The sequence below is a fragment of the Xenopus tropicalis genome, chromosome 1 (assembly GCF_000004195.4).
Source record: "Xenopus tropicalis strain Nigerian chromosome 1, UCB_Xtro_10.0, whole genome shotgun sequence".
Lineage (NCBI taxonomy): Eukaryota > Metazoa > Chordata > Amphibia > Anura > Pipidae > Xenopus > Xenopus tropicalis.
The window spans coordinates 99,513,161-99,525,048 of record NC_030677.2 but is presented as its reverse complement, the minus strand read 5'-3'; positions in this window follow the sequence as shown (position 1 = coordinate 99,525,048).

The window sequence follows — 11,888 nt, the reverse complement described above, 5'->3', positions numbered from 1 at the left end:
GCACTAATGTGTTATAACACATGTGGATTGCTGGATTATATACTAGATTCCTGAACCACTATAACTCAGATATCACTATCTAAGAAAGTGGCTAAAAGATCCTGCCATTAATGTGTGAAATCACACCAAATCAAACCCACACACATTCCGTACAGTAACCCAATACCACGCTTACCAGTAATGAGTCTCTGTGGTAAGAAATGGGTCAAACCTGCCCCTCATGCAAACAACTCCAGGTAAATAATAAAAAAAGAGAGAGGCCTAGCCTGATTTGAAACTAAAAAGCGCCAACGCGTGTTTTAACCCCTTACATTGGGGCTTTATCAAGGCCTTCACCTTTGTAGTAATTGTATAATTTAGTGCATAATAAGATAAAAGAGGCTATTTAATAAAAGATTCTAAGTTTGCCTAGGAGCAGTAACTCTTAGCAACCAAACAGCAGGAAGCATTTACATGTCACCTGTTTAAAAACAAACATCGTATTGGTTGCTATGGGTTACTGCTCCTGGGCAAACTCAGTGTCTTTTATTACATATGGGGGAAGAATATTGTTAAGCCACTATCTGACAAGTGTGTTACACAAGATCTGACTACACAAAGATGGAGACTATGGTAGGCCCATTGTTTTCAGTGAATCCAAATAATATGTTTTCAAGATCTTTGATGATAAAAAAAAATAATCATTTTGATTGTTGCAGTGCCCATGTAGATGTAGAAATTGCATGGACTACTTGACTTGCAGGACCACGCAGGGATTCTGAGGGAGGTGCTGTTTTTTTGTTGGTTAATAACCCAACACCCAAAATCTCCACATGTGCCATTAACCATAATCTTTTAATACTCCTTGCACAATTTTACAATGAACACCACAACTCAGAAAAGATCTTGCATGCACATGCAAACAAAAACAAATAAAAACAATATAAACCAAGGGGTGACACCAGAAAAGTAAACATGGAGAATCCGTCATGTTTACATAACTATGTTTGTGTCTATGAAAGGAAAACGTTAGTTAACTCATGCAAATAAAACCTGAAAGGTTATGTGTCCTTAAGAACTTCAAGGCTTTTTTCTAAAACAGAATTTATCTTTATGCTTATGGTACCCTCCATTTTTTACATCTGCAGTTCATCGTGTTTAACCATTTAATTACCATTACTACCCACTAAACAAAGAGCCCAGAAACATAGCACATGCTGGCATTCTGGTACTTGAAGTTTTTAAAAAATACAATATTTGTAATAGACATTTATTATTTATTTCCAGTTAAGCTGTTCACACACAAAATAAAGGATATATTGACCGATCATCCCACTGGACAATTGGCCAGATATTATTACAATATGGGCACAAATCTGAAATCACTTGGTGGAATTGTGGAGATCTGTGGAATTTCCAGGTTGCCCTGCAGTGGCATAACTACCAGAGGAGCAGGCGGTGCAGCTGCATCAAAGCCTATTCCACGAGTGGGGCCCTCTGGGAGACCTGCATTACTGCACCATAATCCACAGCAGCACTTCCAGCTGCAAGTTGATGCCATGGGTTTATGAGGGTCCAGTGCAAAAGAAGGGCTTTGGTGGAAATGTTGCCCTGTGGCCCTTATGCCTACTTATGCCACTATTGCACAAACTAATTAGGTTATAGGTCAACTTGGTATTCCATTATTCCCTCAACAAATGAGTTAATTAGTCTATAACAGCATTATTTAAACACAGTCTAAAGTTGTCAATACACAAGAAGATTTCAGCTGCCTATTCTGGTCCCGTGTATGGGGCGGACAGGCCTCCCAGAGCCGATATCTTGCCAAAAATTGATACGGTCATTGATGTGGTCCTTGCTCCAAGTTTTCTTGCTTTACGCTGCAATCAAACACCAGGAAAGCAGTAGCAGGGGTACATAGTGCTATTTTGATGTTCAGAGCTATAAGAAATATATTTTAATGTCTATAGCAAAGATGATATAACCAAAGAACACAGTGCTGTATATTCATAGAGGAGGCGGAATACTCATTGGAGATGTGGGGAAAGTTATAGTGAGCAGTATTGCTTAAAGATTTTGCACTAATATTGTTGGTCTGTGGTTCCCAGTATGCTGTGCAGATGGAAACATATTCAGAATTCTATCTCCTTCCATGCTGTAAATAACTATTACAATGTTAATAGTTAAAGCAGCTAGAAATGTTACATATATTCCTGTTGCTTTTAGAATCTACTGATTAAACTGAATATATAACATATAACTTTTGTTATTATTATCCTCATCATATAGGCAAGGATAAATGTAATCAGTCGGGGCTCTTGTTTGGTGACCTCACCAAAAAGAGGACCTACCTATGTATGGCCAGTATATTTATAGCTTATTTAACAACTTGATAAATGTTTGAATTCTAGAACAAAGAACCAGAAACAAAAACTGACCTTCAGACCATTATCTGGCCATGATGCAAGGGTCAGCAACCCTTGAAAAAGCGGTTTTAAGTACATATAGTTATTAACTATACATTGTTAAAAGTAAGAACCCAACCAGTAAGCAGGACAGCACAAAACTGGACCATCACAACAAAAATGATGCAGTTAAAAACATTTATTGAAAGGAAAATCATAAATAGCACAATCAGAGGTAAACTGGTATTTTGTAAACTATTCTCTGATTGCTCATTGGAAATGATTTCTGGTGTTTTTAGATTTAAATACTATGTGAAGTTTTCCACCAGCCTATTATTAAGTGTCCCTTCAAGCAGGAAACACATAAGGCTTGTGTTTCTAGATACACTTTCCCAACTGCATTGTTCTTGTTGTAATGGCCCAGTTTTGTGCCAGTTTGTTGTCTAAAAAACATGACAAAAATTGGTTTAGAATTATTCATGCACCTTGTTCTAATTACTATTTTCTATGTGAAAATGTTTCACTGTATCAAGGATATTATGGCAACCGAATATTGAGTCCAAAGAGGTTTAGAAACATATTAGTGTACAGGATTTCCCTTAAGAGCTCAAAGTTTTTGACACACTTTTCGAGCATTAGTATTTGGTTATGGCCCCCAATAACTTAGTAACAATGCTAAAGATCAGCATTGGCACGGGATTGTTTTCATTAACTCTTTCCTATTTCCAGCATAGGCCTATAAATCATTAACATAATTTATCAATTTCTACAACTATTGTTTATAGAGTAGGCCTTAATATCAGTGTCCATAAAAGGGCTCAATCAGACACTGACAGCACAACAAGAAAATGTCACCTGAAATGGCATTCTGGTTCAAAATGTACTGCACCTTTTGGGTTTTTCAAGAAGCTGGGTTATAAAAATGATGGCATTTTGCTGTTTCACAAAGTGTTCCATTACACCTCCTCATAACCACAAAAAGCATTCTGCAAGTGTCCAAAACTTTAAGTATCCCCATAAAAAGTTAATGACAAAGGGGTTTAGTTTTTCTGCAGATTCAACCCTTACTTTATAAATTAGCTTGTAGATTGTTTTTTACCAGGGTGCACCCACCAAAACAGATACTAAATAAAATTAACTAACTGTGTGTTTAAACAGTGCAAATAATTGGCACTTACCAAGGCCTGATCCATGGCCTGAGTGCTAATGCACGCTATTATTTTGGTTTTAATTAGTTAATGATATAAAGAAGAGTCCACTCACTGAACCATCTCAATGGTCTAGGTGCCACATCCTACACCCATAGCTTAGGAAGAAAAATTGGTGATTTATTTCAAAGAAAGTTGTGCATACCAGGTAACCATGCAGTAAAACGATTTATTTTATATTCCTCATAGATGAACATGTCAGTATGTGTTTGGGGCTGAGAGTAGGAATCAAGTGAGGGTGGGGGGGGGGGAGCTCCTGCCTTAGGAAAGCTTAGTGATATATGGGTTTATAGAGAAATAGTGACAGGTTGAATTGGAGCAATCTTTTTAAATGCACATGCAAATACACATTTTGGAAGCTAGAATTTGAGAATTCAAATGTAATAATTGTAATGTTTTTTTATGAATTCGGTGTATCTTAGATGACTGTATTCAGGCATATTAGATTATTTTGTGCTTGAATGCAATGAACTGATTTGGTTGCATTGGCCATAGATTTATACCACACATGAGGATGTAAAATGCAGTTATAGTAAATGTAAAAAGAAAAATATGAAAAATTCACTGTGTTTAACAATTGCTTTTTGCTAGTTTCTCATAGAAAAACATTTCACATTCTGAATTGCCCATCTTATTTTCATACATTGGGGCAGTTTTTTTTTTACATTCATGCATAAGTTATGAAAATGTAATACATTACGTATTTTGGGCTCTGCATGCTATGGCTTTCTATTATAGAGCACATGCTGTGTGGTTTGGATAATTATATCCATATTGGTTATAAAACTATAAAAAATATTTATGAAGTTTAGTACCCAATTAAAGCTGGGGGATAAGATCATTATGAGGCTGGGGCACTATGGTTCACCAGGGAAACGATATCAAGAGCCTACTTTCATAAAACATTGCTAAATAATATCAACACTGATATTAAGAGCCTACTTTCATAAAACAGTGCTAAATGATACTGTACACTGATATCAATCCTGATGACGATCCTGTGGGAACCGAAACACGTAGATGCAATGATTCAATAAAAGGACTACTTAAATATTTCTTGTCGTGAGTGCTTTTTACATATTGGTTGTATATCTCCGGCCGGTACCTATGGAGTGGTGAGTGCCGATTTTGTGGAGACTATATATACAGTCATGGCCAAAATTGTTGGCACCCCAGAAATCTTTCCAGAAAATCAAGTATTTCTCACAGAAAAGTATTGCAGTAACACGTTTGCTATACACATGTTTATTCCCTTTGTGTGTATTGGAACTGAACAAAAAAGGGAGGGAAAAAAAGCAAATTGGACATAATGTTACACAAAACTCCAAAAATGGCCTGGACAAAATTATTGGCACCCTTTCAAAATTGTGGATAAATAAGATTGTTTCAAACATGTGATGCTCCTTTAAACTCACCTGGGGCAAGTAACAGGTGTGGGCAATATAAAAATCACACCTGAAAACAGATAAAAAGGAGAGAAGTTCACTTAGTCTTTGCATTGTGTGTCTGTGTGTGCCACACTAAGCATGGACAACAGAAAGAGGAGAAGAGATCTGTCTGAGGACTTGAGAACCAAAATTGAGAAAAATATCAACAATCTTAAGGTTACAAGTCCATCTCCAGAGATCTAGATTTGCCTTTGTCCACAGTGCGCAACATTATCAAGAAGTTTGCAACCCATGGCACTGTAGCTAATCTTCCTGGGTGTGGACGGAATAAAAAAATTGATGAAAGGTTGCAACGCAGGATAGTCCGGATGGTGGATAAGCAGCTCCAAACAAGTTCCAAAGAAATTCAAGCTGTCCTGCAGGTTCAGGGAACATCAGTGTCAGCGCCAACTATCCATTGACATTTAAATGAAATGAAATGCTATGGCAGGAGACCCAGGACGACCCCCCTGCTGAGACAGAGACAAAAAAAGCAAGACTACAGTTTGCCAAAATGTACTTGAGTAAGCCACAGTCCTTCTGGGAAAACGACTTGTGGACAGATGAGACCAAGATATAGCTTTTTGGTAAAGCACATCATTCTACTGTTTACTGAAAATGGAATGAGGCCTACAAAGAAAAGAACACAGTACCTACAGTGAAATATGGTGGAGGTTCAATGATGTTTTTGGGTTGTTTTGCTGCCTCTGGCACTGGGTGCCTTGAATGTGTGCAAGGCATCATGAAATCTGGGGATTACCAAAGGATTTTGGGTCGCACTGTAGAGCCAGAAAGCTGGGTTTGCGCCCAAGATCTTGGGTCTTTCAGCAGGACAATGACCCCAAACAAAATTGCTGGTGGGAAAAGGCGCCCTTCCAATAAGAGAGACCTGGAGCAGTTTGCAAAGGAAGAGTGGTCCAAAATTCCCTGTGAGATGTGTAAGAAGCTTATTAATGGTTATAGGAAGCGACTGATTTCAGTTATTTTTTCCAAAGGGTGTGCAACCAAATATTAAGTTAAGGGTGCCAATAATTTTGTCCAGCCTATTTTTGGAGTTTTGTGGGACATTATGTCCAATTTGCTTTTTTTCCTCCCTTTTTTGTTCTGTTCCAATACACACAAAGGGAATAAACATGTGTATAGCAAACGTGTTACTGCAATACTTTTCTGTGAGAAATACTTGATTTTCTGGAAAAATTTCTGGGGTGCCAACAATTTTGGCCATGACTGAGTATTTCACAAGAAATCCCGGAGTTGCTGGTCTTTTTTATACTATATATATATATATATATATATATATATACAGGTATAGGACCCATTATCCAGAATGCTTGGGACCAAGGGTATTCTGGATAAGGGGTCTTTCCGTAATTTGGATCTCAAAACCTTAAGTCTACTAAAAAATCAATAAAACATTAATTAAACCCAATAGGATTGTTTTGCATCCAATAAGGATTATTTATATCTTAATTGGGATCCATTACAAGGTACTGTTTTATTTCTACATAGAAAAAGGAAATCAGTTTTAAAATTCTGAATTATTTGCTTATAATGGAGTCTATGGGAGGCAGGCTTTCCGTAATTCGGAGCTTTCTGGATAACGGGTTTCCGGATAAGGGGTCCGACACCTGTATATATATATATATATATATATATATTTTTTTTTTTTTTTTTATGGGCCTAAATGTCTATTTAAATTTTATATTTATGTCTCCACACAGATAGGGTGTAAATTTATTCAGAAGACTTGACAGTTGGTACAGATGGAAGACACAGTGAATTGTAAGTCTTTCTTTCCTACCTGTGATGATGTCAGGATAAACTGGGCTAGAGCTTTTCTGGGTTAAACTGGTAAGTAGGACCCTAAGCAGCCTGATGAAAAAAAATCGAACAGAGTCCTCTCTTGGTAAACAGAATTTTAGTTGCTATTATAAGCCGAACTTTATCAAGTGGCAGTTGGGTCCAGCTTGAAGTTGTTAGGATTAGGGAGGCACTGAATCCCGGATTCGGGATTTGGGCTAAAACCAGCCTTTTTTTGAAGAATCTGGTTTCGGCCAAACTATTAGCATATGCTAATTAGCAATTTTTAACCCTTCCTGATCCTAATTAGCATATGCTAATTAGTATTCAGATTCGGTTCAGGATTCGGCAGAATCCATCAGGGTGGATTCGGGGGTTCGGCCGAGCCCAAAAAAGTGGGTTCTGTGCATCCCTGGTTAGGATAAGCGCCTTTTTATTTTCTGCAATATACTAAGTCTGAATGCCAGTTAATGTGAAATTTACTCACTGCCATATACAGAATATTATGATAATTATGGATATATGGCTATTACAGCAGTGTAGGGGCCTAAACTGTAAAGTTAGAAATTTTGAGAAGCATGTACTTGAACTCCAAGCCTGTAGTGCAAGGGAAATATGCATTGCATAAATATGAATAATAAAAATCTATAAGCAAATATAAGAAAAATATAGCAATAAAAATACATACACACAAAGGGGAAGATATAATGGTTATGTCATTGCACCAAAATAAAAGCAAAAAAGATATTTGTTAAATTGTTTTGTAGTGTCAAGTTCTCTGGTTTGTTCATCAACATCCCAGTTGGACAGTGACATTTAGACACACTGTCACTTTCAGACCTACATTACACCTGATAATGCTCCATCAGTATGTGGCCAAAATAGGTAACAGTGCTACGATGCTTCATACTTGCATATACTTACAGTGTAACTTGCACCTCCCTTTTGCATATTTATAAGAATTATCTTAAATGTGCCAAGTGTTTAGGCACAGTATGCGTCATGCTCAATAAGAACACATAAAACTGAGCCAGCAACGATATAAATCAACTGGTAACTAGGCAATGGTACACCTCTCCCAATATAATATATTAAAGGGGTGGTTCATGTTTAAGTTAACTTTTATTATGTTATAGAATGGCTAATTCTAAGAAACTTTTCAAATGGTCTTCATTATTTATTTCTTATAGTTTTTGCAGGTTTCAAATGGGGGTCACTGACCCCAGCAGCCAAAAACCTATTGCTCGATGAGGCTATAGTTTTATTGTTATTGTTACTTTTATAACCACTTTTTCTATTCAGGTCCTCTCCTAATCATTTACTATCATCTTATTAAAACCACTACTTGGTTGATAAGGTAATTTGGACCCTAGTAACCAGATAGCTGCTGAAACTCCAAACTGTAGAGCTGCTAAACAAAAAGATAAAAAAATAAAAAACTACAAATAATAAAAAATGAAGACCAATTGCAAATTGTCTCAGAATATTACTCTCTATATCATACTAAAAGTTAACTCCAAGGTGAACAACCCGTTTAAAGCATAATGAAAGTAATTAAAAACCCTTTGGTTTCCTCTAGAGACAACTCTCCAAACCTCGCCCCCCCCCCACCCTAAACAGCACCTCAGTGGACTATTAGTACTGCCTGTTTGCTGTACTGCTAACAGGTACAGCAAACTCCAGTGTGGTGTGGTTCAGGATGGGGCCTAAGCTTTTTAAACAACTTTCATTCTTTTATAACTAAGACATTTTCTTATAATCAAATGTATTTGCTTGGCTTGCACGCTGCTTTAGAGAAAGAATTCTCAAATTTCCCATTTTAATGTCATTAAAGAGATGATCTTTGGTCATATGAGGGCAGAGTTTGGACAGATAAGGGGTGGGTTGGATGGATTAGGATTGCAGCCAGATAGGCATATGGGTTCCAAGAATCTTACAGCAACTCTTACACCATATGAGTTCCTTTTTTGTGGTCTCAATAAGGCAACAGAGAGTTTTCTAATTCTATATTTTATAGTTCTCCTGTATATCTATACATAGTAATCATAATCCCCTTAAAGTGGCAACATACACCATCAATACCTTTGTATACCATAAGCAAATGATGGCAAAGAAGGTCAATGCTGATCAATCAAAGAACAATGCTGGAATAAAAACACAAACAAAAATCACAAAAAATGTAACAAAATGGTTTAATGTGATTTTGCTGTACTTTTTATTATGAACAGCTCCAAGGGTTGCATAATTTTTTTGTGTGTTAATTGATAGTTGAGGGTGATACATACAGAAAGTTACCTGACCTTAATTTTACACATACCTGGATTTGAAGGACTACAAAAACATTACAACAGTATGTTAAGTATGCAATAATTACCCGTAGGTTGAGAGTGCAAATTTTAGCTTCCTGGTCCATTCCAACAAGGAGTTACAAGGTGATAGCAAGGTGAGAGAGGTGTGCTTAATTACTGCTATATATTGCTTCAACATGACATTTACACATTTACATCTGTGTCCCTGCAATTTCTCTGCTGTCAGTTGCACAAAGAACCACTTTCATTGAAGGAAAAGGAAAGGTAAAAAGCTTTATCAAAAAGGTTTATGTAAATACAGCCTTAAGCACTCACAGAAACACTGAGTCTTGTCTCCTTTTTTGTAAACATGTTGTTTGGATGTCTGACTTCCTCTCTCAGAAAAATCCTTAATTCCTGGGGGCCAGAGTCTGCACAGCTTTTTTTCCTGCCCCCCCCCCCCCCCCACAAGAATTCTAAGATCTCCCTCCCTACACCCTTAGGCTTGTGTGATCTGAGCTATAATGGCTATAGCTGCAGCAGAAAGCTATTTAAAATGGCAGCTGCTGTCTTAAGCAAACAGAGAAAGCATATAGAGCTGTTTACTTAGCTATGGTAATGCTTTCTGCAGAATAAATATAGTGTTCTAGGTGGCACTATTCTAGGTGGTGAATCTATTAGCAGTAAAATGCCAAAATGACTTTCCTTCTCCTTTAAAGGTACTTGCATCAATATGCACTCCTTGCACTTCAGTATAGTTGTGCTTGATGCCACTTGAGCCCATCTGTTCTGAATTGGGCGCTGCTGCACCTACTGACGCAGGGAAACACTGGAGCTACCATTACCTTCGAACCAGGTGGTAGCTCTAGGGTTCCCTTAGCACTCTGCATCAATCACCACAGATCAAATGCACCAAAAAATAGGGCGCACATGTCACTCACATGCTGAACAATGGAAATTATGCCAGCAAACATTGAAAATAATGGCAGGCAAACTTGCAGACTTTGCTTTGCAATGAAGTGCACCCCACATTTGTGTACATGTTGGGAATCGGACACAATTGTGGTAGGCATACCGCAACTGCATCAAGAGAATCACAAATTTGCAATCACTTTACTCTGGAATTCTGGGAATAAACACTACATTGAGGGAAAAAAACATGCCAGTTGCAATAAAATTTTGCTCACTTGCAACACAATTATAGCAACCAGAATCTGTACCATTGGCCCCATAATAAACAAGCTAATAGATCTCATCCTCTGAGCCATGCCTTCTTTGCGACAGCAGGTTTAATTGCCATTTTATCTATTTTGGAGATTTTTGTCCCCAAACTTTTAGAGAGGCAGTCTGCCAAAAAAAAAAGGAAAAGGTGGAAAAAGGGATCTGACAGATTGGGGACATTGGGGCTACCAATCACAGTATAAAGGCAGGCAGTCCAGATATGACACTGTCATCTAAGGAGACTTTTTAGATAATTAATTTGTCACAGGTAACAGTTATACCACTTCAGGAGCTGGTTTTAAGTAAAGGTTCAAGCTGTGTTGCTAATTGTAGATTACTTGCCAAAGTAGTGTGTGTTAGTGAGGAGCAGGTCATAAAAATACCTTAAAAATCCTTAGACTGCAACTAACCTACAATATGTTGCTAATGCAGGACCACAGCTAACCTGTTCTGTATACTAATTCTGTCTGGTTCCAAAACAGGGAATTTTATTGAGGAGTAGTGTTCATCCCCAGTCTGAACAGTACCCAAACCCACAATAGTTGCCGAAAGTTCAACCCCAAAACTGCCCATCCTGCAGGTTTTGGGTAAGCCTGCTTATCACTAGTGTGTGTACTTGTGCGGGTAAAACAAAGGACATGGGGGGAGATTTATCAACATTCGAGTTTTTAGCTAAAAGAAACATGAATTTGAATAATGGTTCAAAAACTTGAATGTCTGGTATTTATTTAGTGCCAAAAAATGAAAACTTTAATGTAAAAAAAAAAAAGGGAGCAGCATCCACTATCAAGCCTAGTCTTCCTTCTGTATAGGAAGGAGTCAGGCTAGGCTCGATCAATCGATCATCGCATAGTGGATGCTGCTCCTTCCTTCGCCATATCGCCGTATTTCAATTGACAGGAAGCCAAGTTTTAGGAGGTATTTTTATTAAAGCATTCAAAATACTAAGTGGTTTGCAGGATAGGGCAGTTATTGGTGCAAGGTAGAATAGCTTTTTTACTTAAAAAATTTCAGTATTACTTTTCCTTTAAATTCGAGATATTCGAGTTTTCGAATTTGTAAACTCAAAAATTCAAGGTATTCGAGTTTTTTATTCTAACGAGTTTTCCTTATTAATAAATAAGCAAGCAAAAAAAACTGTGCATGTACTGTTTGTACAGCAGGCAAAGCAGTCAGCAGAAGACCACTGAAAGGCCACCAAACAGTGCTGGAAATCTCCCTGATACAAATTGGAATGTCATGGTCAGAAAGTGGCAAGTGTACATCTCAGTCTAAGGTTCCCATCTCTAAGCTTACCATCAACAAACAACTTAATTAAATTACTAATCTGTTACAGTTTGTTTAATTATATTGAAAGGCATTCTCATAAATGTAATATTTTCCATTTAACATAACACCTAAAATTCTATTACATAGATAAATCTAGATGGGACAGCACCTCTAAAAGTAGACCCCCAAGGTCAAGTCTGGGCACCCCTGCTATACAAAGTGCAAGATATGTGTGTGCCCAGGGGTGTTCCTGGGGTCCTGGCTGCAACATTGTCTCTAGTAGCCAAGCTG